The sequence below is a fragment of the Calidris pugnax genome, unplaced genomic scaffold, assembly GCF_001431845.1.
Source record: "Calidris pugnax isolate Ruff unplaced genomic scaffold, ASM143184v1 scaffold21, whole genome shotgun sequence".
NCBI classification, from domain to species: Eukaryota; Metazoa; Chordata; class Aves; order Charadriiformes; family Scolopacidae; genus Calidris; species Calidris pugnax.
The window spans coordinates 5,004,850-5,029,160 of record NW_015090770.1 but is presented as its reverse complement, the minus strand read 5'-3'; positions in this window follow the sequence as shown (position 1 = coordinate 5,029,160).

Sequence of the window (24,311 nt, the reverse complement as noted above, 5' to 3'; positions counted from 1 at the left end):
AAAACAGTAATATGTGAAGACTGAAAAAATGAAAGACCTCTTGTCATGAACAGTAACGGTGACCTGATGGACCTCGGATGACCGGGGCAGTAAGAAGATGGCCGAGAATGGCTGTCCTGTTACACAACAGAGCCACGTTATTAGCAGATGAAGTTGCAAAGATTACAGTGCTTACTGCTCTCTGGCAGTAAGCCACTTCTTCACTAAAAGTGCCAACTTGGTCAGTGTCACATAAGTAATCCCTGTGACACAAGGGCAAGACCTTATCTTCCAATAAGTAAAGAATCTGGAGAATACTTAAATAGGGGCTGCTTATGGATACTTCTGAGACTTTACAGATGGTGGGAAAAGTACTAGACTGCTGGAAAAAGGAAACCTAGTGCATATAGTTAAAGAAGGAAAAGGGTAAAGACAGTGTAGCTTAACTTCATTACTTCAGAAGATACTGGAATGAAAAATTAAGGAGACAATGCATATGCACGTGGAAGCAAACAAAGACTACACTTATGAACAGCAAATCATGTCAAATATGTCTAACTTCCTTCTGTAACAGAACAATACACCTTTTGAACAGGAGGGAAATGATATTTATCATGTCTGTTGACTTGGGGTTTTGATACTATTTCACAGTACTTTCTCATAAGCAAACTACAGAGATGTATTTTTGATGAAACTACTGTGAACTGGGTGCCGCTTTGACTGGAAAACTGTAAGTGCCGATTATAAGAAGGAGGGACCAGAGTAGACCAGGCAGAATGGTCACAGATCCAGGAACTGTCATATGGAAGAGAATGAATGAATGGTTTGTCTGTGGAAGAAAAGATTGAGGGAAGACAAAAGTAATATTTAAATATATAAAAGGGAGAAAACAAACTGTTTATTTTGCATAAGACAAAAAGTAATAGGTTCAATTGCAAAGAGAGGCTACTTGTTAGGAAAAAAATAACTCTATAATGGTAAGAATAGTCAAGACTTGCTGGGGAGTTTAGGGAGCCTTCGATATTGGAAGGCTTTAATACAAGTTGGGTGAGCATCTGTCAAAATGACGCAAGCATTGCTGATCTTGTGTTTGGACAGAGAGGTGAGCTAAATTTCTCTTGAGGCCTCTTCCAGCTGCCTTCTCCTATAAAATTTGATTCTGTAACATCAGCAACATAATGCATGAGCTGGCTGTGGGCCTTGCCTTGCCGATATCATCAGCAAGTGCTGCTTGGTGGAAAATAGGACGGGTTGTCTCAAGGCCAAAAAGCCAATGTACTTGCTGCCATGCCCCAGGGACCTGATCCACTTGGTGTCTAGCTAGTTCCAGCTCCACTCCAGCTTGTTTGCCTGTGTGTTCTTCTCACAGCAGCTCTCAGCTGGAGGAGCAGGAAGGGCATTTCCATGTCTCACCTTGAGTAAGGAGGTGGGCACGGACAGCATGTTTAGCTCTGCCAATCTAGGTAGCACTTCAGAAGAACATCCTTATGGATGAAAGTGGGCACCAAGTGAGTCATGTGACCCCACAATGACTACAATGGAGGAGATGGTACATGAATGTAGAAATATTGCTGCTGTTATTACTGGAATAGTGGCTGACAAATCACAAACAAGTACATTTCTAGGCAGTAGAAGTGTAGGATTCAAAATCCAGAAACTACTGAAGAGATTAAGCCTGTAAAGACTTCAGAGCCTTTCTATAAACTAGTCAAGCTGGATGAAAGATCACCAGATTTTAAGAAGCTCCTTTACCTAAAGTATACCTATGCCAAGTTTTCTTTTGAATTTATTTACAGATAAACTTCTCAAACTCAAAAATCTCATTCTAAAATATATGTTTAGATCATTAAGTGTGTGTGTGTGTGTGTGTGTGTGTGTGTTCAATATTTGATGGGCTTAAATATTTTATAGAAATCTTGCAGAAACAGAGGAAAGTTACTAGAACATACATGTTCTAATTATAATCCCTCTAGAAATTTGCTGGGTTTATTAACCTTATGGAAACTCAGATAAGTTGACCATTTTAATTAAATGTAAACAACTTTGTAATAACAACCCTGACATCTCTTCCCAGAGAGTGATCCTAGAGGCCCAGTGCACTTAGAAATATCAAGGAGTTGCATTACAACCTGCTGAGACACTGCTGTACTGTCAAAATGATGTGGCAGCAAGTGCATTTTGAACAGTCCTGACCCGATGTTCTGAGTCTCAGTCAGCTTTAAAAATGTATTGTTTCCTTCCAGCTTTATTAGTTCTTCATCTCTGTGTAAAGAGTAAACTTTCCAAGGTCTAGAAATTTAATTCAAAGTTTTATTCTTGTTAGTTCTGAATTCAACAGATATAAACAGAAAGAGGCTTTTTGGTAATCTAAATTTTCTGGCTTTATGGGATGATGGTTCTAACTGTCTCAGGCGCACGGAGGAGTCTAAGGTTTGTGCAATGTGAGTGCATTTTCTTTCATCGCAGTTTGCAGAAGTTATGACCGTGCCCAGCACAGGTCCTTCTGCAGCCAGGGAGATCAGAATGCAGAAAATCATCATTCAGGAATAGGGGTAGAAATTAGAAGCTAATCTGTTTCTGCTTATATCATGAAGAAGTCACCCTACACATCTTGCACGACTACTGCAGATGACATGTCATGGCGAGGAGATGGGAGTGAAGGTTGGCTCTGTAGGCTTGTCTTGCCCTGTGCATCCACGCAGGGCTTTCAGCATGGAAAAGGTAGCGAGTTAGTGCATAGTTATCCTGTAGCACACGTCGGGGTTTTTGTGAGCAAAGGGCTGGTCCTTTCTAGGTCGTGAACCTGACTGTCACTTCTGTTCTTTAAATGCTCTATTGCCCTTTCTTTGACTTGCCTCCTTTGGGCCAGCCAGAAATTACATTAACAAATGTGCTTATCATCAAGTAAGAAATATGTTTTATGCATCTCTGCCAGAAACTGAGAGAGGGATCAGTTCTGTAAATTATGTACTAACCTGCATTATATGCTTGGTGCTTAGCAGGAGTGGCTGAAGGAGTTCAAGGTTTGCTAACCTATGAGGAAGGGGAGCTGTGGGAGTTGGAGGGATTTGTTCATTCAGACAAAGCCAAAAAAAGGTTAAAAAAAAAAAAAAAGAAATAAAACTTGAAGTCAACCAAGCAAGCGGCACCAAGGTTACCTCCTCCATAAATGGAGGCAGCCCTTTTGACAGCCAGATTGGGGTCCTGCTCTTTGAAACTGTCTGGAAAGCCACCACTGAGACCTGTGATGAGCAGGCAAGGAGCCGGTCAATGCAGCAGCTCCTGGAAGGAGAGAGCTGGAGGATGAAGCATATTGATCCTCTTTTCTGTGCTAAGGGGAAAGCCCCAGGGAGCTGGAAAGCAGCATGAGGATGGAAACTACTTTTGCTTGCTATTTTCAGTTGTTTCCGAGTTTGGAAAAAAAGCTAGTGCTATTTCTCTAAGGAAGGTGGGTTCAGTGGAAATCACTGCTGGGGAAAGGAGACTTATTAGTTGGGAAAAAATTCTGTGGAAGGATAAATCGTGCTCAGGAGAGGGACAAAAGTCAGCAGTGAAGTGGAGGAAAGAGAAGCTGGTGTTGCTCTTCATGTTTGTTCCAAAGGCCTGATCTCTGGAGTCCTTTCTGTCCCAGAGACAACATGCCCATCATTGGATCTAGCTCAAGAAGATGCTCATTTGCTACTTGTGTGTGTGTAAAAGGCTGTCCTGAAGTAGGTCATAACTCTGAGTCGGGAAGGGCTGAGTAACAATACAGAGATCGTCTCTTGTGGGCACCATACGCAGACTTGAGATTATTTTAGAGAAGAAAAAAACTACCTAGGGAGCTAGCGCTCTAGTCAGGTTTCTTTTAAATGTCAGCTGCTTAGTGTGTTACTACAGTGGGGCTCAGTCTGTAATAACTGGCATTTATCAAGGCAATCTGTTTATTTTCTTAACATCTCATGTATGGCAGTTTTAAGTTCTTTACATCGGGCTGTAGAAAACCCTCTTACCGATTCAGAAATGATCCCCCATATATTTATATAAACAAAGCTTAGGAATAGGAAATCTAAATTGTTAATCACTTGTGCTGTTTTCTCCATGGAAATATCAAGCAGCTTTCCTTTGAGAGGGTAAAATACCCTCTTTGCACTCCATACAAAAAGGTTTTCTTTGTTACACCTGCCAGCATGAAAAAGGATTAATTTTAACAGAGCTTAACCTAGCCATCTAGGGGAAACCGTTTAAATGACTCCATGTCCTGGTTGCTTTTAATGGCACTGCTCTGGTGACTTCATTTAGTTTTGCAAAATATAAGAGAATTTTTTGATCTATGCCACTCAAGTTTGTTGAATTTCTTCTCAACTGCTATGGACAATACAGGCAAGCCTCAGCTGTACTGCACTGTGAAAAATATAGATCTCTATTTCTTTAGGATTTTTCTACGGCATTCATCAGGGAGAGCAAATAAAAAGTTAGAAATACACCTTATTTACCATTACTTCATTTTATAAAGCAATGAATCCTAATCTCATGATGAAATTCTGGCAAATGTTTGCAGAAGGCTTTCAGGCTGTGTTATATAGTGAGTAAAAAAATGTTGAGTATTGTTTCAGAGTCAGATTATTGGCGTTTGCTTCTCTTTTAAGGTATTTTAAATGGAACCTGTCTTTTGTGGAAAATGCAAGCCCAGAATTTCCGCTCAAAGGGACAGAGTACTGGAAAGAAAAATGTTAATTAAAGCAGGAGTTTAACAATAGACATATAGTGGCTTTTTATTATCTTGACACCTTCCGTAGCCATTAAAGTAAGCAAAGAGAAATGTGTGGGGCTACAATGAGCACCAGTGTCATACACTGAAGTAAAATAAAACTGCTCATCAGCATAGACAGGCTGTGGAAGCCCTCTAAGAGAAGGCACTGCAGACCTGCAGGCTGAGGGCTGCGTAACGAGGACTGGTGTGGAGCTGCTCACCTACACGAGGCCCCAGGGACATGGACCATGTGCATCTGTGACGCAGGTACAGAGCCACAAATAAGACAATCATGGGACACTTAGGTTGGTTTTTTTTTTTAGCTTTTGTGATTTTACTGCCTTTAGTGTGCCGGTAAAGTTGTCAGTGCATAAAATAGATTTTCAGTTTTAACTTCTGCAGGTAGGTCTTTGGGAAAAAAAATTGTGAATGAGTGATACTGAAGAGGTCATAAAAATCAGAGAGAAATGCAGGCAGTTTAGTTCCCCAGTGCTGAGGCAGAGTAAGCATCTCTTAAACCATCCCTCTTGCCTAGTTCAGAAAAAAATGCATCAAATTCAACAAAATAGGTGTTTTCCACTGGAAATTATTCAAACTTTTAGGACTAGCTGAAATACCTTAAGTATAATAAGACTGTCTAATTGCTGACATAATTTAAATATTCAAATTGTGCTGCTGCAGACAGGATTCAGCAAGAAAACCAGAACTGGGAAGGGTTTTTTTGCTGTTGGTTTTTCTTGGTATCCTTTTTGCTCTCTTTTTTGTTTATTCTTGATGTTAGCAGTGGTAACGAATAGCTTATTTAGAATTTGCTTTAAACTATTTATAATGAGTAGCCTCACTAAGCTGAAAAGTAAATTTGTACAAAGGTCCAGGTGACATCAGCTTCTGCAAATACACTGGAACAGATCAGTGAACAGGAAGTAATTAAATCCTTTAAGGGAAATAAATCTCATAATTTAATGGCATGAACAAAAAGTTCCTATTTTATATTGAACTTCTTTGTAAGAAATATTTTATATAATGGAATATCCCCACTGAATCTAAGATTTAATCAAATTTTGATACATTTCGATTTTGTTCACGTTTGCAAAATCCCTTGAACATAATGAAACATGTCACTTTGAAATGAAGTTTCCTGAGGTACAAAAATGTTAATTTAGCTTAAATATGAAAAAAAATGAAATTAATTTTTAGAAACTATTAGTAGTTCTTGTACTCCTAGCAAACTATTTTTGATTCTGTTCTTAGATTTCTTAGATATGTATTTGCACAAAACCCACTATAAGATAAAGATATGCAAGAGGAATAGAAAATTGGAACTTGCCTTTTTGAAGGAGTAAATCTTCATATGTGTGGTATGCTCTTCCTCTTAATATGATTATATCTCATGATTTCTAAAATTCCCACAACAAATTTAATTTTTCCCTTTTTTGTTTCTGTGCAAGTTAAGGGAGAGCAGCTGCCTCTAGCCACTAGTCCTCTGCTTGCCAACGTGTTTACTTAGCAGCTATTTGAAAGAAACTCTGGACAACCTCTGTGAACTTGCTTAGCCTTGGTTATTATGTGTATGGCAGCCATGGGCTGATGAATGCTTCTGCACTGGAAATGTGTGACCAACACCAGCTGTGTGACTGTAGGATGAGACATTTTAGGTTGTGGTGAAACCTCAGGACTTTCCAAAATACTTCTCTTGTAGCCTGTGTGACCTGAAGGACCCCTTTCTCGCTGTGTCAGGCTTTGAAATTCTGCTTAGTGCACAGTCATTAGGAGAAGAGTTGCCCCAGCCACATTATTTATATATTCGGATAGCTTCTGTAGTTGAATATTTTTAGCAGTAGGTTTCTGAAACCAGGAGAGCACACACCAATCTACAGCAGAAGCTCTAAGCATCTAAAGTTTGCATCTAAATTTGATTTAATTTAGAGTAAGCCCCTTGCAAAAAGGTTGTATCTATAGATCAATAAGGATTTGATCTGTACAGCTCAAATATGTCTACAGATCAATAAGTGCAACTGTATTGCACTTAATTAAGATCTGCTTTCGATGGATCACTGAGGGTAAATTATTTATTGATGAGGAGTAACAGTGTTAGTGGGAGATGCCACTTTCTCTGCTGGTGTGTGATTTCTAGGTAGGGGGAAGCAGAAAGCTCTTTGCCATTGTGTATGTGGGAGCTGTGCTTTTATTTTTTTCTTACTTGGGTTTGAGAGATGTATTCATATAACAAATAGTAAGGCCCAAAATGCAGACTGCTTCACTGTTGACACCAGACTTGAAAATCACATCAAGTTTCTCAAAGCCAGATTCCCCTTATAGTAAGCAATTTTGGTAGAGGTGCTGCTAACTTTTAGCTGCATTTTCCCAGGGAATATATGGGTGCCCCCCTGAGTTTTCTTGCACTACTTGACTGAGTTTTGTGGTAAAGTGAGAATTCCCAGACGTCTATTTGGTTACACAAACTATATGAACAACCTTATTGTTTGGAAAGCATGGTACACCCCTGCCCCCCTCCCCAGTAATCTACAAATTTTATTTACAGCTTTCTGAAATTAACTATTCCTTAATTATGGGTTATATTTAGTGTTTCTGTAAGAGCACTTTGCTTCAGTCTTTTCAGTCCTCTCCACATCCTTTTATTCTTCCATGTTGGCATATTCAATTTTACACAAAAGAAAAAGTTGATCTGAAGGTGAACTTGAGCAGGACACTGAGGTCAAGTTGTATAAAAGACTTCAACCGGAAAGGAGGTGACACAATGGCAGTCAGGAAATTAGTTGCCTTTCTGAATTCAGGGCTTTTTCTTGTTCCTGGATTTTCATCTGTTCAACACCGATCATTGCTAGAGCAGAAATAGGCATGCGACCTCACCTCAGGCGAATTTCTAAGGTTAGTACATGAAAGACTGAAAGGTGCTCAGATGTGATGGTGCTGGAGAGCTTACAATAAATTACCACATATCATAGTCTTTTTGCAGTCATTTACGTAGAGAAAATGGTTTTAGCATATTTCATGCTTGAAATCTTCCCTCTGCAGGTATTTCTGATACGTGTGGCAACTGTGCCTTGGATTGCTAAGTCGTTATTGTGTATTTTTAGATGCAGTGAAGCGTTTTAGCCTCAATGAAAGAGCCTTGTACAATAATTTCAGTGGTCCGTGCATTTTGAAAGCATTGCTTGCCAAGTAAATTGTGCACTGAAGAATCCAAGTGTGGTTTAATAAACATATATGCAGTCTGACAAAAACTTGTCAATATACCCAAAATGCCAAAGACCTTGTTTTCCTTTGACCCCTGGGAGAATCTTGTTGTGGTGAAAAGGGCATGTTCAGTTTGGGGCTTTTTTGTTTGTTTGTGGGTTGTGTTTTGTTTGGGTTTTTTTGTTACTTTCCCTCTGTCATTCACTTTTCTGTAGAATAAGCAAAGCCTCAAAAATGAGACAGCCTCCTTTTCTTCTCTACAGTTCTCTATAGAGAACTCTCTATATTCTCTACAGAATATATCCAGTGCAAAGCTTCTTGATAATAGAAAGGTATATTCAATCTGCTGTCCTGTTTTACAGCTATTTAATCCCCCTTGCAAGGCCAAGAGAACATTACAGATGAGATGTCTAGCGAGTTTTCTCTTTTCCTGTAGGCTTCACTTATGTATGCGTGGGGTAAATTGCCTTTCTGTGAGAACATTTATATATGGAATCAGGAGTGGTAAAGGTGCCTGGATGTCAGTGTCCAGAGCCAGTCTGAGCCTGTCCTTTCTGCCTCCCATGGCTGCTCCCAGGAGGTGCCAATCTGTGTAAGCCCTGTGGGACTGAAGCCTGCTCTCTGCCAAGGTCTGTGATATCCACCAGCCCTTAGGAGGGGCTCCATGTTATGTTCAGATGCCTGATGTGCTCCCTTACTGTCCCCTCGGTATTCTCTATAACCCTGCTGCGAAACCAGCTGGCACTACTCATGTTTGGGAGGGATTCCCTTCTCCCCTTTACCTTGCTTCTTGAAATGTGCTTTAGATTACTGAATTGACACAGAGAGAGTTTGAAATCTGTGCTTCTCCAATTGTACAGTGAATTTCTTTTGTCCTGCTGAGCTGGTCCCCTTCTCATATCCCAGAAATGAATTAATTTTCTTTCCCCATAGCATATTAAAACTGTTTTAAGCAGCACCCATACCGTGGTTATAAGTAAGATCTTGTAGAACTCCAACTATCTTAAAACTTTGAAAAATTGTCGGTGCCCTCATGGGACAGATATATGTGATTTGCTTGATTACTGCACTTTGTGAAAATAACAGATAAATGGTTTTGTGATCATCCATTTAAACTGCCTTAAAGATTTTCACATAGCATTCAGTGCACTCTCAACCCTTGCCAGTTTTCTTCACTGCTGTTCCTTTAGGAATAAAGGATACGTATCACCAAAGTTTATTAAATAAGTATGCTGAACCTGGGTTTGGGAGTTTATGTAGCCTGGTTACGGTTTGCCTGTAAACAAAACCTTTGAAATATTACCTTATAGTAACTTTATAGTGGGACAACAAATAACATATAGCAAGGCCTGACCTATAAATGTTTGCACTTCAAGTGCTTAACAAATGAGATACAGGGCATCTCCCTGACAAATGTTTACCCTCTTCTTTTCCTTGGGATGATGACAAGGGTTTTCCATCCCTGGCTGATGACAGATGAAGAATTTGGAAGGACCCTATCTCCCGACTGGGAAAGGCAATTGCAAGCTCAGTTGGCTTCTTTTTGTTTCTAGGAACAAGTGAATCAAGGCAGGGATTTGGGGGATTCCTGCTTAATCCTTTTCTTAGGGAGTCTTTTCTCCTTTTCCTTTGGTTTTGACCCGACAGAACTGACGTGTATAGTTTATTTTGCATCTTGTCTAAGAATCAGAAACACCATCTCTGCTTACCTGCCACCCTGCAATTCTACAGTGACAAACTACGGTGGGAGTGAAGGAAGGGGCAGATGACAAATGCCCTTCTAGCCCTCAGAGATGCTCAGGTGATGCCTGAAGTCTGAGGATCCTTTGCAAGCACTATCCTGACTGCTGTGGTTTATCTGCAGGGTGGGGTAATTTTATTTCCTCTCAATTTAGGCTGTGTGAAACACTTTAAAAAAAAAAAAAAAAAAAGAAGAAGAAAAAGAAAAGGGAGAGAAAGGGGGGAAAATACACCCTACCAGAAAGCATCTCCAAGATTAGATGCTTGCCGGTGCAATGCAGGCTGAAATGCTTATCCATGCTTTTGTGATTAGCAGGCTGGATTATTATGTAACCCTGCATCACCGGGGCTCCCTGCTTCAATTCTCTCTCAACCCTCTTTGCATCAGTTTCCCACTGCAATGGAAAGGTCGTGGCGAAATCTCAACTTTAATATCCTTATGTTGACTTAAGCAAGGCTTTACGTGGCCTTGGTTCGCCTTACAGCTCTGATCTGACTTCATCCTACTCTCTAGGGATGTCCTTGTGTTCTGCTAAAGCTGCCATGGATTAGATCGTGAGGCTTGTGAATGAGCGTTTCCTCGTTGGATATTCACATGGAAATCTCCCTCTAGGAAGTGGGGAGGTTTTTCTACAGTTGAAATCAATGGCAAAGCTCTCACCGACTCTAAAGGAAGTGGGATTGGACCCAATAAATTGATTTTTCCATATATTAATCAAATTCTTCAATTCACATACGGCCTTACTTGTCCAATTTTTTTGGTTAAATTTAAAACACATTGATGTTTAAGTGCAATCTCAGAATGACAGTTATTAATGATCTAGTTCAGAGCCCATTGAAGCCAAAGGGAATTTTTCATTGACTTCAGTGGGATTTGAATTGGGCTCTGAAATTACATTTTGACTGTCTTCTTCCCTGACCTTTCACATACTGTTGAGTATTAGAACCAAGTCATTTTTTGCCTTCTTCCCTCTTGTGGTTTTCATGGCTGTACATTCTTCAAATAATCTATCTCACCATAACATACTTTGGGTTTTAATCACCCGGCAAAAACCCACACCCTGCTCAGATACACAAACAGGCACTCATCACCTTCCCCATGTCCCATCAATGCAAAAACATCGATATGCCTAAACTATCTTTATGCAACACAAATATACAGCCTGTTCCTACACAGCATACCAGAAAGAGAGCAGACCCAACTAATTGCCAGAGGGGACTGATAAATAAGGACGTGTTCCTACTTCCATTATCAGGTGTCACTAGCGACGGGTTGGGAAGGGATTGGGTGGGTGAAAGAGTCCCCTTTGGAAGAATTCTTTTCAGCTACATTTGCTCCTTGTCTTGTCAGATCTCAAACAGGGAGAAACCAGCCAACAACCTCAATACAGGATGGGAAGCATAGCTAGATCGCAGTTTAAGGAAAAATCTTGTATTTATGGATCAAAAATGGATTATGAGTCAATAATATGATGCGAAAGGACACTCCACCCCTTTCCCCGCACCCCCCCCCGCAAGTCCTCTCCCCAAGAAAAAGAAAGGCAAATGCTGAATGTCTGGACAGGAGTGAGTCTGTTCTCTGTATCAGGAAGAACCCATGCTAAAAAGAAAGTAGAAACATGGATAAATATAATTTGTTGTGAAAAGCTAGGGTGGCATTTATAGAGCGATTTTTATCTCACAGATTTGTTGGAGGTTTTTTTTAAAGAAATTACATACAGACAAATGAAAACCTCTGCAACGGAGCTGATAAGGGTTATTTTAAATTTCCAGAAAGTTTTCCAAACAATTTCTGCTTGATAGCTTTTAAAGAAATAGCTATCATAAAACAAGAGAGATAATCCTTTTAGGGGTTAATAACTAGCTAAAAGATGGGGTAAAAATAAGTGGGAATAAACGGTCAGCTTGCATGATAAAAGGAACTTAGTAGTATCCAGCTGGTATCTACGCTGTTCAACATATTGATAAATGAACTTAGATATTAGTTGAATAATGAGAGCATTTGGTGATATAAAATTATTCTGGGTAATGAAATCAAAATTTAGGCATAAAGAGTTGCAGAAGAATCTTGCAGGAGTGAGTGACAGCATGCTAGAGTGGCAGATGAAATTTACTGTCAATAGACGAAAAGGAAAATGTAGATGGGGAAACAACTATAATGCACACAGGAATAAAATTTTAACAGATATGGCAAATTTCATTTATAGAGAATAAAGCTGTGTTTTGGATCTGGTGTGCTTCTAGTTAAAGGGACTGTCTCTGATTCAGAGACTTTAGAAATCATGGTATGTGGAGAAGTCTCAAAAGAAAGATGTGCTGGTTCTTGTTGTTTTAATAGTGAAAAAAATTGACTTTAACCAGTATACAGCATAAACAGATGAAGGACACTTTTTACTCCATTTTGTGTTAATGCAGCCTCAGCTGCATATTGTGTTCAGGTTGGGGCACTACCTTTGAAGAAAGAAGTGGTTTTGTTGGAGCGAGCCCAGGGGAGAAAAACAAGGATGATTTCAGCTCTAGATAAGATGCTGATCAAACAAAGAAAAGAATGTGTTATCATGGTATCAGGAATTCTTCTAGAGTGGTTTTGTTTTTTTTTATGAACAGGACAAAGAGGGAATCAGTATTCACTTAAACAACAGATCTTGGCCCTTTGGCTCCAGGACAGCTTGTTAGACACCAGTTTGCATAGATCTAGCTATTAAAAACTTTTTTACTCCAGCGCTCAAGTAGCTTCTGCAGCTTCAATATAATGTGTCCCAGCCTCAGGGATGGGTAAAGCATTACCTGCAGTATATTTTTTGTCCCCACTTAACCTTTCATAGCCTGGTAAAGTCTTCAGATTGGACTACCAATGTGACAGAGATACATTGTAGTTTTCATTTTTTTCAGTAAACTTTAAAAGTCCATTTAAAGTTTATGAATTCTTGCTCAGGAGTCATCAGAAGCAGTATACGTGTGATCAACCTCACAGAGATAAATCTTCTTCTAGTGTAACTGATTTTTTTTTTAGATATTTTCTAAATCTGCTCTTTGCATGTTCAGCATACTTGACAGAGACTTGAGCAAAACTGTCCCCTGTACTTTGTCCTCGGTTTTCTGGCTCCAGATGGTGTCTGTAAAAATTCCACCTGCATGAGGTACACACTCCAGGAGGCAAATGCTGTGTCTTGTGCAGAAGTTAAATAAGGAATTTTTTGTGTATTTTTAGAAGAACAATTAAAGAATAAGACATTTATTACACTTAATTTTTCACATCCAGTTTGATAAGAATCCCCTTGTCCCCTTGATATCTAAAAAAAGAGGCAGATGAGGTTGCCTTCTTTGTGCTTTCTATTTTCAACACCAAAGGATGAGCTGTTGCACCTCAAAGTTAAACAAGAAAGTACAGGAAAGAATCGCATTAATGTAGTCATAGGCCTATGGGGTAATTCAGTTTCTATTTGAAAATGCTTTTGGACTGAGACTAAAAATGAAACTAACCAAACCTCAAATCTGAATTTTACGAGGAGGTTAAAAACATACAGGAGGACAAGTTTGAACTGAAGAGCAGTAGCATTTGTTCAGTTTTCCCCAGACATGGTAGTAAACATGATGCTGGTTTCTGAGCTCAGTGTGGTGCAAATGCAAAAGATGTGTCGTATCAAATTCTGATTTTAACTCAGTGGAATAATTTTCTGGTTTTATGAGTTTGCAAACATGTTGTTATTTAATAACACATCATGGCTTAATTTGACTGCAGATGTAAAATTTCAAAATGCAAATTAAAGTAATATACAGTCTTAATTTTCCCTCCTTTTCCTGACCAACATGAAACAAACTTGAAATATCTTAGATTGATACGTGCTTTTTGAGTTCACCGTGTCTCACATGCTCTAAAAGAACGATTGACTTTTTGTTGTTGAGATTTTCTAGAAACTTACTGGAACTGCTTGTGATTTATCGTGTTTTAAAAGGCAGCGGCAGCAATGTTAGCTGTCTTAGCAATTTTCCAGAATGAAGCCACATCTAGTCCCAGTATGGTTTTCTGTAGGTGAGAAGAAAAACTGCTGTGTGAAAACTCCCTGTGAGATAATACATAAAGTATTACAGCACAGGGCTATGCAAGTCCAGAGAGCTGAGCTTGGCCTCCTATGGAGCATGAGCAGCCAGTCCATTGCTTAAACCTGCAGACTAGATGTTGTCTATGATTATCTTTGTTAAAATGATGATGTTGTTCTAATTACTGAAGTATTTGTAGGCAGTGTTATCTTGTAACAGTTTTCTGTACAAAAATGAGGCAAAGTTAACTTTTTCCCCATGTGAAAAAAATCTTCCAAATTCCCCAGGCATTATTAATTACTGCCAAATGAGCAGGATGGAACAGAGAAAAAGCCCATTGCCTAGAAATCCAAACTGTTGTAACCGAGGATGTGATTTGCACATGGCAGCCCAAATTCTGCCGTGCGTTCCTGCCGTGGAGAGAGTGATGAGGAGCTGCCTCTGAGGGCAGAGTTTGGCCCAGTACCTTTATGAAAGAAATCTGATTTGTATGTTTCTTCTTTCTGCAGAGATCAAAGACCGTTTACTCAGCTAAATAACGAGGGCTAGTGTAGATTTATGGAACCAATTTAGAGAATTAATAAACCACGCCATAAATCTTGTTAAGGTCACACTGTATGTGATTGTGCCTATATGCAGACGTGGAAATTTGGTACCCATCCAAGTGAGAAGACTAACTTTCTTGAGCTTAGTTACAGTAAGTAATTAAATTCATGCCCCTTAAATAATGGATCATTGAAGAGAGTGTTGGTTTTGTGTTGGGTTGGGTTTTTTTTTTTGGTTTGGTTTTTTTTTTTTTTTTTAAACAGAGATTTTTAAATTATGTGCCCAACCCTTCAAAGTACAGAGGACTTTCAACTGCCTTGGACTTCGGTGGGAGCTGAAAGTGCTTTGCATCTCGCAGAACTGAGGGCATTAAGAGGGCCTGAATCAAAACAACTATGAACCTGGAAAAGCTTGAGTCTAGATGCAAACGCTAAACCCTGTGACTCAGACCTGTCTTTAATACAAACCAATATTTACAGTTTGCATGATCTTAAAATGTAGTAGCTCAGCAAGTATGGTCTGTACAATAGATTGAAGGAGCATGAATAAAAGAAGAATCATCTCGTGAATAGAGAGGTTTAAAATAGATGGTATAAAAATAGCTTGTTACTTAGGAAATTTTCTCATCCTTAAATCTTACAGAGAGCTGGAGACTTGATCTTTAGGGGGTTTTTTGGTTTTAACTCCCTTTAGGTCAAACCCTGCCCTGGTAACTAAGCCGTTTTCTCTGCTGTACAGATATCAATCTGCTTCCACACAGCTTTTGGCCCACTAATTCCCTGTAATTAACCTTTGACATTTTCTATGTATTTGCAGTTTTGTCACTTAAAAAGCATTCTTTCCTTCCCAGACCCCAAGCATCTTGGATGCATGAGGAAAGGGCAGGGATATGACTGCACACCCGGCCTTTCCTTACCCCTTAGTGACTTACGAACCATTTTCAGCTGTGTTTGACACAAGGCAAGAGGAATGTCTCAAAGATATGAGGTGTTCTGCTGGCAGACCACCTGTGCACGGCTCCGTGTTTGCTGCGGTGTGTGTTTCCCCTTGTCCAGCTCCCACAGGAGGTGACAGGGTATTTCACGTGGGTGGTACGTGGGAATAGATATCTGTGGATCAAATCCATCAGAAAATGGGGGTTGAGGGGGTGGTGTGCAATTCTGCTGCTCTGAGGCAACGTCCTCATTTGCTTGGTCTGCGCGTGAGCCTTGGTGGTGAGGTTATCACAGCTCTGGAGAGACTGTGAGGTTGTTTTTTCCATTAATTAGGAAGTCGCAAAGCTAAAGAGACTTCAGGTATCACATTCATAGTGGTTCTGCGTCTTAGCCCTAGTGACAGGGTTGGCCAAGTTTTTATAAAAAACCTCTCCTGTGTAGCAGGTCTCACCAACTCCATTTTTGTGTTCTGCCTGAGAGAACAGCCTCCCTCTAACGAGCCATTTCTAGCTCCGACTCCTGGTTTGAAATGCTGCTTTGAATAGGACATGAAAGAGACACGATAGTGTGTAGGAAGAGGAGGAAATACAGTGGGAGGAGAGAGACAGCAGTGGAGCTGTATTGTCATCTGTCTTGATTATTGTTCCAAAAAAAAACCCCCCATGTGTAGTCACCTGCTCTGATGTCATTTAGTCTGAAGACCTAGAGGTCCCAGCCCTGCTGGGAGAGGTTGCTGGGTTATTTTTTCCGAGGTTTCTTCTCCCCTCCTCTCTCAGCCTGCCTGTGTGTGATGAATACTGCTTGGCCAGAAGAGACAGTTGTGAGCTCCAACTGTCAGCCACGGGAAAGGGTAAATATCTGACAAGTCCCTGAAGCTGTTCAGGTGGCTTTTTGGCCCTCAGATGGATCCTGAGCCTCAATTCCGCTTCCCCCAGAGCGGCATTGCTTGTGCAGCACAGCAGTCCCTGCTCCCAGAGCTGCCCAATGTTTACAAAGTTAGTGGACTAAGATGCTAAAGACATCTAAGACCTGTTGAGGGCATTTCATCTGTCTGCCCAGCTGCATATTAATAGGGTGCACTGTAAACCAAGGCTCGCAGCTGAAGGGCAGGCGGCTTAGCTCAATTCTTTCAAACTGCTGTGAATGTAATTACACCTAACAAATCAGCCTTTGAATGATGCCCACCAAAAACGAAGCACACACAGATTTATTGCCTGGTCTGTGTGTGAGAAAGGCAGAGAATGTGATCTGAAAAGGAGAGAATAAAAAATTAAAGGATCCCATACAGTGCAGACTTCTCTCTAGATGTCTGAATTGGAAAAGAGCAGCAAGTTTTTCCACTTTATTTTAAATACATCATCAGGTGTTTCGCCTCCTAGAATATGTCATATCCAAGCAGTGGCCACCGAGGAGGTACCCAGTGGGGTGCAGAACCTCACACTGCAGAAAATGGGAAAGGCAGGGTGACAGCTCTGTTGCTGTCAGTCTCGTAGCCTGGTCCCGTACGGGAGACCAGCTCTGACTGCATACCTTGAAGTGCAGCACTAAACATATGCGCTTGCCTGCTTCTGACAGGGGAATAACAGTTGCATCACTGACTCCAAGGATCTGGAGTGATTTATTTTTCCTAAGCATTCCTGATAGGATATTATTATACGTTGGCTTATTTCCAGCAGTCGGGGTGACATCCAGTATTTTAGCATTATATTCAAAACGCACACTCGTATCAGAAAAAGGTTTCTAGCTCAAAAAAAGTAAAAAAAAAAAAAAAAAAAAAAAAAAAAAGTGACATGAAAACCTTACACTTTCTGAATGCTATGCACATACTCATCAACCAGGGATAATTAGGCCTGTTGAAGCCAGTGAATACTGAAAACGTACAGAGGGTTTATTTGTTGCTCTGAAGGGGTGCAATAACAGGTTTGGTTTCTTTCGCTGTTTGCCTGTCAATCATACTTTTAATTACCTAATTGTTAGATCTGTTAACAGCCAAGACTGGTTGACAACTTTAGGGTAAAGGGCCTAATAATTTTACTGTCAACAGTACTCCACTTTTTTCAGTACAAGGAAAGAAAACAAATGCAGCCTTCAACACAAACAAATGGAAAAAACAGCTCCAAAAGCAGCATGAAGCGAACGACAGGCAAGCTGTAGCACACTCAAATGATCAAGCTGCTGTAAGTGGATGAGCATTGTGCGTGGAGTTGTCCGGTCTGGGGCTGTTGTTTGCATTTGCCTAAAGTCTGAATCAAACCCTAATTTGCGCTGAGTGTATAGAAAGTTTGAGAAGTTCAGTTTTAGTTAAAAAGAGAGGACTTTTGTGCAGCGGTTTCTACCTGCCTAAAGCTTTTGTTGGCTGTTTTTGTTCCTCCTGACACTTTTTGATGGTAGGAAGGACCAAAGCTTGAGAGCGCTGCCCGAGTAGGCACGGTTATCGGGAACAGAATATACCATGTGTGATCTTCCTGGAAACAGAACTTCAAATGACGGTGCCTATGCCTCGCTATCTGCACAGATGACAAATGTCTGGGCTATGTTAAAGGGAACTGAGAAACTTCTGAGAAGTTCCCCCGGTGCAGGCTGAGCTTTCTAGACCAGGGAGTGATTCAGAAAAAGAACCTCATTCCAGGAAGAGAGCCTTAAAGTAATTTCTTCTTTCTTGCTATAAAATCGTTTCTTCTTTCATACCCGCATATATACTTTGTGGCTGATGCATTGACATACTGTTACATGATTTGTTAGCTACGTAGTCATGGGCACATATTGTTGCTGCCGTAGGGTATGGTAGCGCATAGAGGCCAGAATTATGACAGATGCTTCTCTGTAATCAGCTACGGACAACTATTTCGTAAGGCATAGTCTGGCCTAAAGATATCACACTCTATTTTAAAAACAGTTCATTTTTGTGTTTGCTTTTTATCTCTATCTTCGTTTTGTGGGATAAACTCAGAGATTGCTGCTTTACTGGGAGCCAAATATATCTCTAACTAGAAGGGAGCATTTGATATTACCAAAGTTTTACTTGTATCACAGGAGTCACTAGTTCAGTTTTCTCCTTTTGGATCAGTGTTTAGGCTATGGGAGTTTTCATGCCGATGAGGTAATGCTTCTATTTTGTCTTTTATTGATTAACTCTTTTCCCACATTCTTCTGGCAGAGTGCAAAGGTTTGTAAAGCATAGGAGGCTTTGTCTCGAGCTGTTTAGTTAGCATTACTCTTAGTAAACATAGTTACTTTTACTAATTCCCTGGCAAGCTCTTAAATAGTGTTACTACAAAACCAACAGCATGAAATGCTCTTGTGCAAACTGCCAACCTGTAAGCAGTTTCTTCCTCAAATAATGGCCAATACGAATAACTTCAGTTTACCCTAGATTTTAGCTCAACCATGGTTACAGATTACTGGTTATACTATTTGCTCATAATGCACAAAGAAAATCAAAAGGCAACTGTCCAAAAGGCAGACTATTCGCAGCCTATTTCCTGGCTTGTTCGTGGAGAAGAGGGGTTCAAACCATAATATTTACTTTTAAGGGATGTAAAAATTGCTATTCCAGACATGGTTATCATTAAAGGTTCTGATCCAGAGATCTTTGAAGCCCATTATTAGACTTTTACTAATTTAAAGAGATTTAGATCTAACCAAAACAGGCAACCTCTGAGCGCTTTTACAGGATCTGGTGGACTGCAAAAAAAGTATTTCACAAAACCTTTATGTGCTACTGCTGTTGACATCCCCACTGACAAGTCCAATGTCATAATTTCACTGTTTCCAGCTGGCATTAGATTTTGGAGCAGAATTATGGCTCTATTCCTCAGTGTGTTCACTCGTCCTGTAGCAGAAGTCAACATAACAGAAGCCAACAGAGACAAACTTGAAGTATCCGGGTGCAGTTTCCTGGGATGTATACAAGGAGATATGATGACTCTTTTTTTTTTCAGTTTTAAACTTGACTCACAGAGACAAGTAAATTACTGGGAGTTTTGTTAAATGACCCAATAATTAACAGTATGCTATCGTTTCTCATCTTTGCTTTTTGATCTTTTCTCAGTATCTTAAAATGCTTTATACTAATTGCTTACGACTCAGATGACTGTGCCTTAGCAAAGCAGAAGTTCACTGTTTTACACCACCACTGTGGGTTGAGTGACTGGCACCAGGGTGTCCCTGGGGGACCATGGATCTGTTATTTATTTTCCGTCACAATGAAGCAAACTCTGGTGGGAGCCAGTGTAATGGTGTGATCCAGCTCACAGATATAGATAAGGAAAATTGCTCCTCAGGAAAGGGAAAGGAGTGAGGGCGACTGGTTGCTCAAAGCCTGGCTATTGCCAGTGTCCCAGCTCACTCTTCCATTTTGTGCTGGATAAGAGTGCTTGTAAAACTCAGCTGCCTCTGCCTTGATAGATCTGGTGTAAATAAACCTGTCTGAAACGGTAGCTGGTGCTCTGTGTATAAATCCAAGGCTTTTCCTTGGTGCCTAGTGAACCTGCTCTGTGCCCTTCCACCTCTGAGTTTGGGAACTGGCTGGGGAGGCTAGGGGGGTCCCCGTGCAGTGTGCCTATGGGTGGGAAGGATGGGTCCTTGAGAGGCCGGCAGCTCGCAGCATCTGAGACTCTGCTCCTGCTGCTGTGTGATCCCTCTCTTCCACTTTTCTCCAGCCGTGTCTTGGCTTCTGCCTCTGCTTTGCCAGAGACCTCCATGTTTGGGGTCACTCTGGGTACTTTTGAGAGCTGGACTGAGATGGACTCTCCAACAGGAGCCCGGAGTTTTTGCCTTCTCTGCTCCAGAGGACATGCTATGGTTTTTCTGTCCTGTCTCTTTTTACAGCACCAGGCTGAACTCTTTTCATGGAGTATTTTTGAGTACTTTGGGGTGCATGGAGGTGTGCTCAGCTCTTGTCTTTCATCTTGCTCTCTGTGGCATGGTGCTTTTGACAAGTTTATGTGTCTCACCTGGATTCCTTTTGCTCCAGACTCTGTTATGCTTGTTCTTCACTATTAGTTCTTCTGGCTTTGATGTAAGTTTGCAGCAACTCAGTGCTTTCTGTTCAACTTGTAGGTGGATTTGAGCTGTTTCTCTCAGTGGTCAGCGTTTGTGATGGAATCATTTGAATTATTCATCCCATGGATGATCTAGTCTATGTTTAGTGAATCTTTCATGTCTCTAAAGGTAGACATGGATACCAAGGATCTAAGTAATGCATTACAAGCATGGATTTCCTTTGCTGATTCCTGGAGCTGAAATGTTATTCTCCAATACCGTTCAGTATTTATCAAATACATTTGTTCTTATTCACCAATTATTTTAGATAGTTGGATTCTATTCTTCTTTTTTTTTTGTTTGTATTTCAAGCTAGCAGGACATCAAAGTATTAATTTTAAAACAATTTCCTTAGCTTTCCTATTTTTAATAACTATGATCTACTTGGTTATGAACTGAATTTTTCCTTCCATGATTATACAGGGCTTGAAACTTAGCTCTCCTGTTGTCCCAAGTCCTTTCTTTGTTCTGTGCTTAGTGATGTTTTTATTGCCTTCCTGTCAACTGCAATCTCCTCTTTGCTGTTGGCCTCACTGGACTGAAGGTTTTATATGCTCTTTGCCAGCTAATAACATAAGAAGACACCAGGCTTGCCAATTGTGTTTGGCTTCTTGTAAAAATAACAATATGCAGAGATTCATGACCTGATTACTTGTTATATCCTGTGTATCCAGTTATTTATCTAACTACTAGTCAAGCCAGGAGCAACCTGACTCCTCCAAGTTCCTTCCTCCTGTAGTCTATGCTCCTTTCCTCTCGGCTAAAAACAACTGCAGCTAAACCCACTCATCTCTGGAGGTAAAAGAGTATCTGGTGCATCTCCTCCCTGATACTTCTGTCAATGTCTGTGATGCAGTGTGGTTGTATGTCTCCAGCAAAGGATTAAATACATGGCGTGGCTGCCCGAATTTGGGAAACTTCCCAGGAATGTAAAATTAATTAAATGTAAATGGGCTGATCTAGAGAGCAGATCACATGGAAAAAGCCTCAGAATTGCAGGGAACTCGAAGGTGTGTGACAAGGAAATCTGGTACTTACCCCAGAGATATTTAATCGGTCTGAGGACCTCACACGGGATGTTGAGGGCCACAGGATCTGGGCCTCAAGGCCAACCCCTGAAGGTGGATAATCAAATTCTCTGTATTCTCAAGGAAAGAAACCATCCTACACAATGCAGACTGAAAAAAAGTGGGGTTTTTTTGACACGGTCCCACCTCTGAAATAATGCATTTTCAAGACTTTACAGGGGAAGTTGTAGAGCAAAGGGCAGATTTTAGTTGGGTCAGGTTTCTCGCAAGCTGGATATGTTGTACAGTGCTGAATTTGGTTTCCTGCATTGTTTCATACTGTTATTGTTTTGATTTTATTATCTGCATTATCCTAACACTCTAAAATCCCAATTTATAGGGATCCCACTGTGCTGGGGTTTATACAGGCAGAGCAAAAAAACAGCTTTGCCGGCTGAGTTTGCTTTCTAAGTGCAAACCAGGAGAAGAACATGGTCTGCCTGAGAAGCCGTCATGTCAGACATGTGGTCTGTGACCAGGGGAATTCACTATGCTGAATTTTCATACTTTTTGACAAACTTCCAGAGATGCACACATCCTTATCATAACTGTGCATAAGTCTAATGAAATCTGGAACTAATAGTACATAAATCTTTCCACTCAAGCCATAAATTAGATGGTCTAGAACTGTAGTATTGTAATAAAGGAGGTATTCATAGGTTGATTATTCTTTTTTTTTTTTTTCCTGTTCTCATGGGAGCTGTGTTCAACTCCTCAGTTGACGTACTCCTAATCTCTGACCGTGCATTCATTACCATAAAACTTACTCCATGCACTTTGAGCATGAAATAAAACAGAAATTTAACACCATGCTCATTTTAGATCCCCATTTCAAGTTGTTTATACAAAAAGCAAAAAAAAAAAAAAAGGAAGTTGATCTCTTCGGTTTTTCTTTAAGGAAAATTGACAAGCTGCTTTGAAGACTTGCTTTGAGGCTAAGTTATTAGTTTTGCTGTGGTTTTAAGGAAAAGGTGAAGACAGAAGATGAAATTAGATCAGCAACAGGCTAAAAGTCCGTTCCCAGAACACCTGGAGAGGTTAAATAAACTGCATATGGCCCACATTGAATTTACACATTGTTAAGACTTCTGGGAGTCAGGGAAAAAGTAGGTAGACTGCTAACTTGCCATCTTAAGCAAAAAGCAGCTGGAGGAATGGTTATTGCAGTTTGAGATAATCATAATATACGATGAGATACACATCAAGCTTATGAAACACAATTTCTTAATTTGACTAAAATCTTCACCAGTCTAATTATGGTCCTGTATGCGAGGTCCTGAAAGCTAACCCAGGCAAGGTAAACTTTTTGTTTGGTTTTATTTGCAGTGTGGGGAATTTGTTTGGTTTATTTTTGGGGGTGAGGTGGGGGAGGGGGTGCGTTTGTTTGTTTTTTTGCTAAACTACAAATACCCTGGCTCCCTATGGACTTGCAACAACATCAGAGTTTGCTGATGCCCTGAAATAAATGGCACTCACGGTATGCTTTCACTCAAGTATTCAGGGTATCAAGGTTGGTTCATTGAAGTACCATTTGATGCTATACACTGACAATGTGCTTTTGTTTGTAACAAACTCTGAAGCCACAATCCTCGCCCTTCTAGTGTTAATCCAAGATCTTGGCTTGCTTTCAGGCTATAGAATTAACTGGGAAAAGTTGGAACTGCTTGAGATCTCCCAGCTGTCTTGCACAACGGCTTTTCTTCCAGTGCAACTCCTGAAGGCAGTCAGAAGCAATTAAATGTTTGAGGGATGAAATACTAAGGAATTTTTAAAAACTCACAGAGATGAATTTAAAATCCACTGTCCTTCAAATGGCAGAAGACAACAGGTGGTAGCAAGTGATTTATATTTTTCTTCTGGGAAAAATTAACAGTGTCACATTTTACTTAGGTATTTTTTATATGTTTTGAGTAGGTTAGTTCTCTCCATATTGTATTCTGGGGGTGATTTTTTTGGACCATTTTTGAGAAAGTATAGACTCCCTACTGCTAGGAATAGTTGCTGAACCTGCAGAGATTTTAGTGTTCTGTTGCCATGCATTGGGTCCTTCACTGATCCCACCAAACCTGTAACAACAGCCCATGGTAAGCGGGTCAAAAGACCATTAAAACAGATTCTTGTTTTAAAATCCTGGGATCCTCATCCGCACAGGGAAGCCTAAACTGTTCTGGCTGATAGATTGCATCTGACACTCTGCAACACCTTGTTTAAGGGTCATTTATCCATGGGACAGGTTGGTTGCCAGCCTTTATGGCAAGAACTGATTGAAGAGAATACCTCTATTTTGGGTTGTGTCTTAAAATTCCCAGCTATATAAATATTGGTACATCTAAAACGCTAATTGATCTTTGGTCTATAAATACATGGTATGTATGCAGCTCTAAGATTGTCCTAGATGGAAGAGGTGTTTTTGACTTCTGTAGATGCTTCTGAAACCTATTATGAAGAGTAGGAGTGGGAAGTCTTGGCAGGCAAGCTTGCGATTTTGTGCTGTGTGGCCAGGTTAGCCTTTGAGTATGCATGTCTGACAACAGGTTATGTAAATGAGCATATTTTTCTGTTGAACTCAAGGCAATGGAAGGGAGGCAGTAAACAGACATGTGGTGGCTCATGTGATATCTTTGCGTCTGAATACTAAAAGACATTGAAAAAGCAGCCGAACATAAAGATTGCTACATGAATGGTATGTGGAGAAGAGAAGACCAGTGAAGTTTATTCAAGAACCCCTACCAGGATTGAAGGTCTGTCGTGTTAGACGCTACACTGATACCTAGCCAAGTAGAGTGATAATCCAAAAAGTTTTCACTCTGAAGAATTAAGGGACACACAAAATCGTAACAGAAATAAACACTCTGAAATGATGTAGCCAAATGCAAAATCTTACATCTATGAACAGAGAATGCGGGTCACACTTAAAAGGGGGAGACCATTTCCATGAATGCCATGACATGAAAAGGGCATTGGGGTAATGCCAGAAACCTAGGTAATTCTGGGCTCCCAAATAGACTCTGATTTTTAAAATGGCAAATA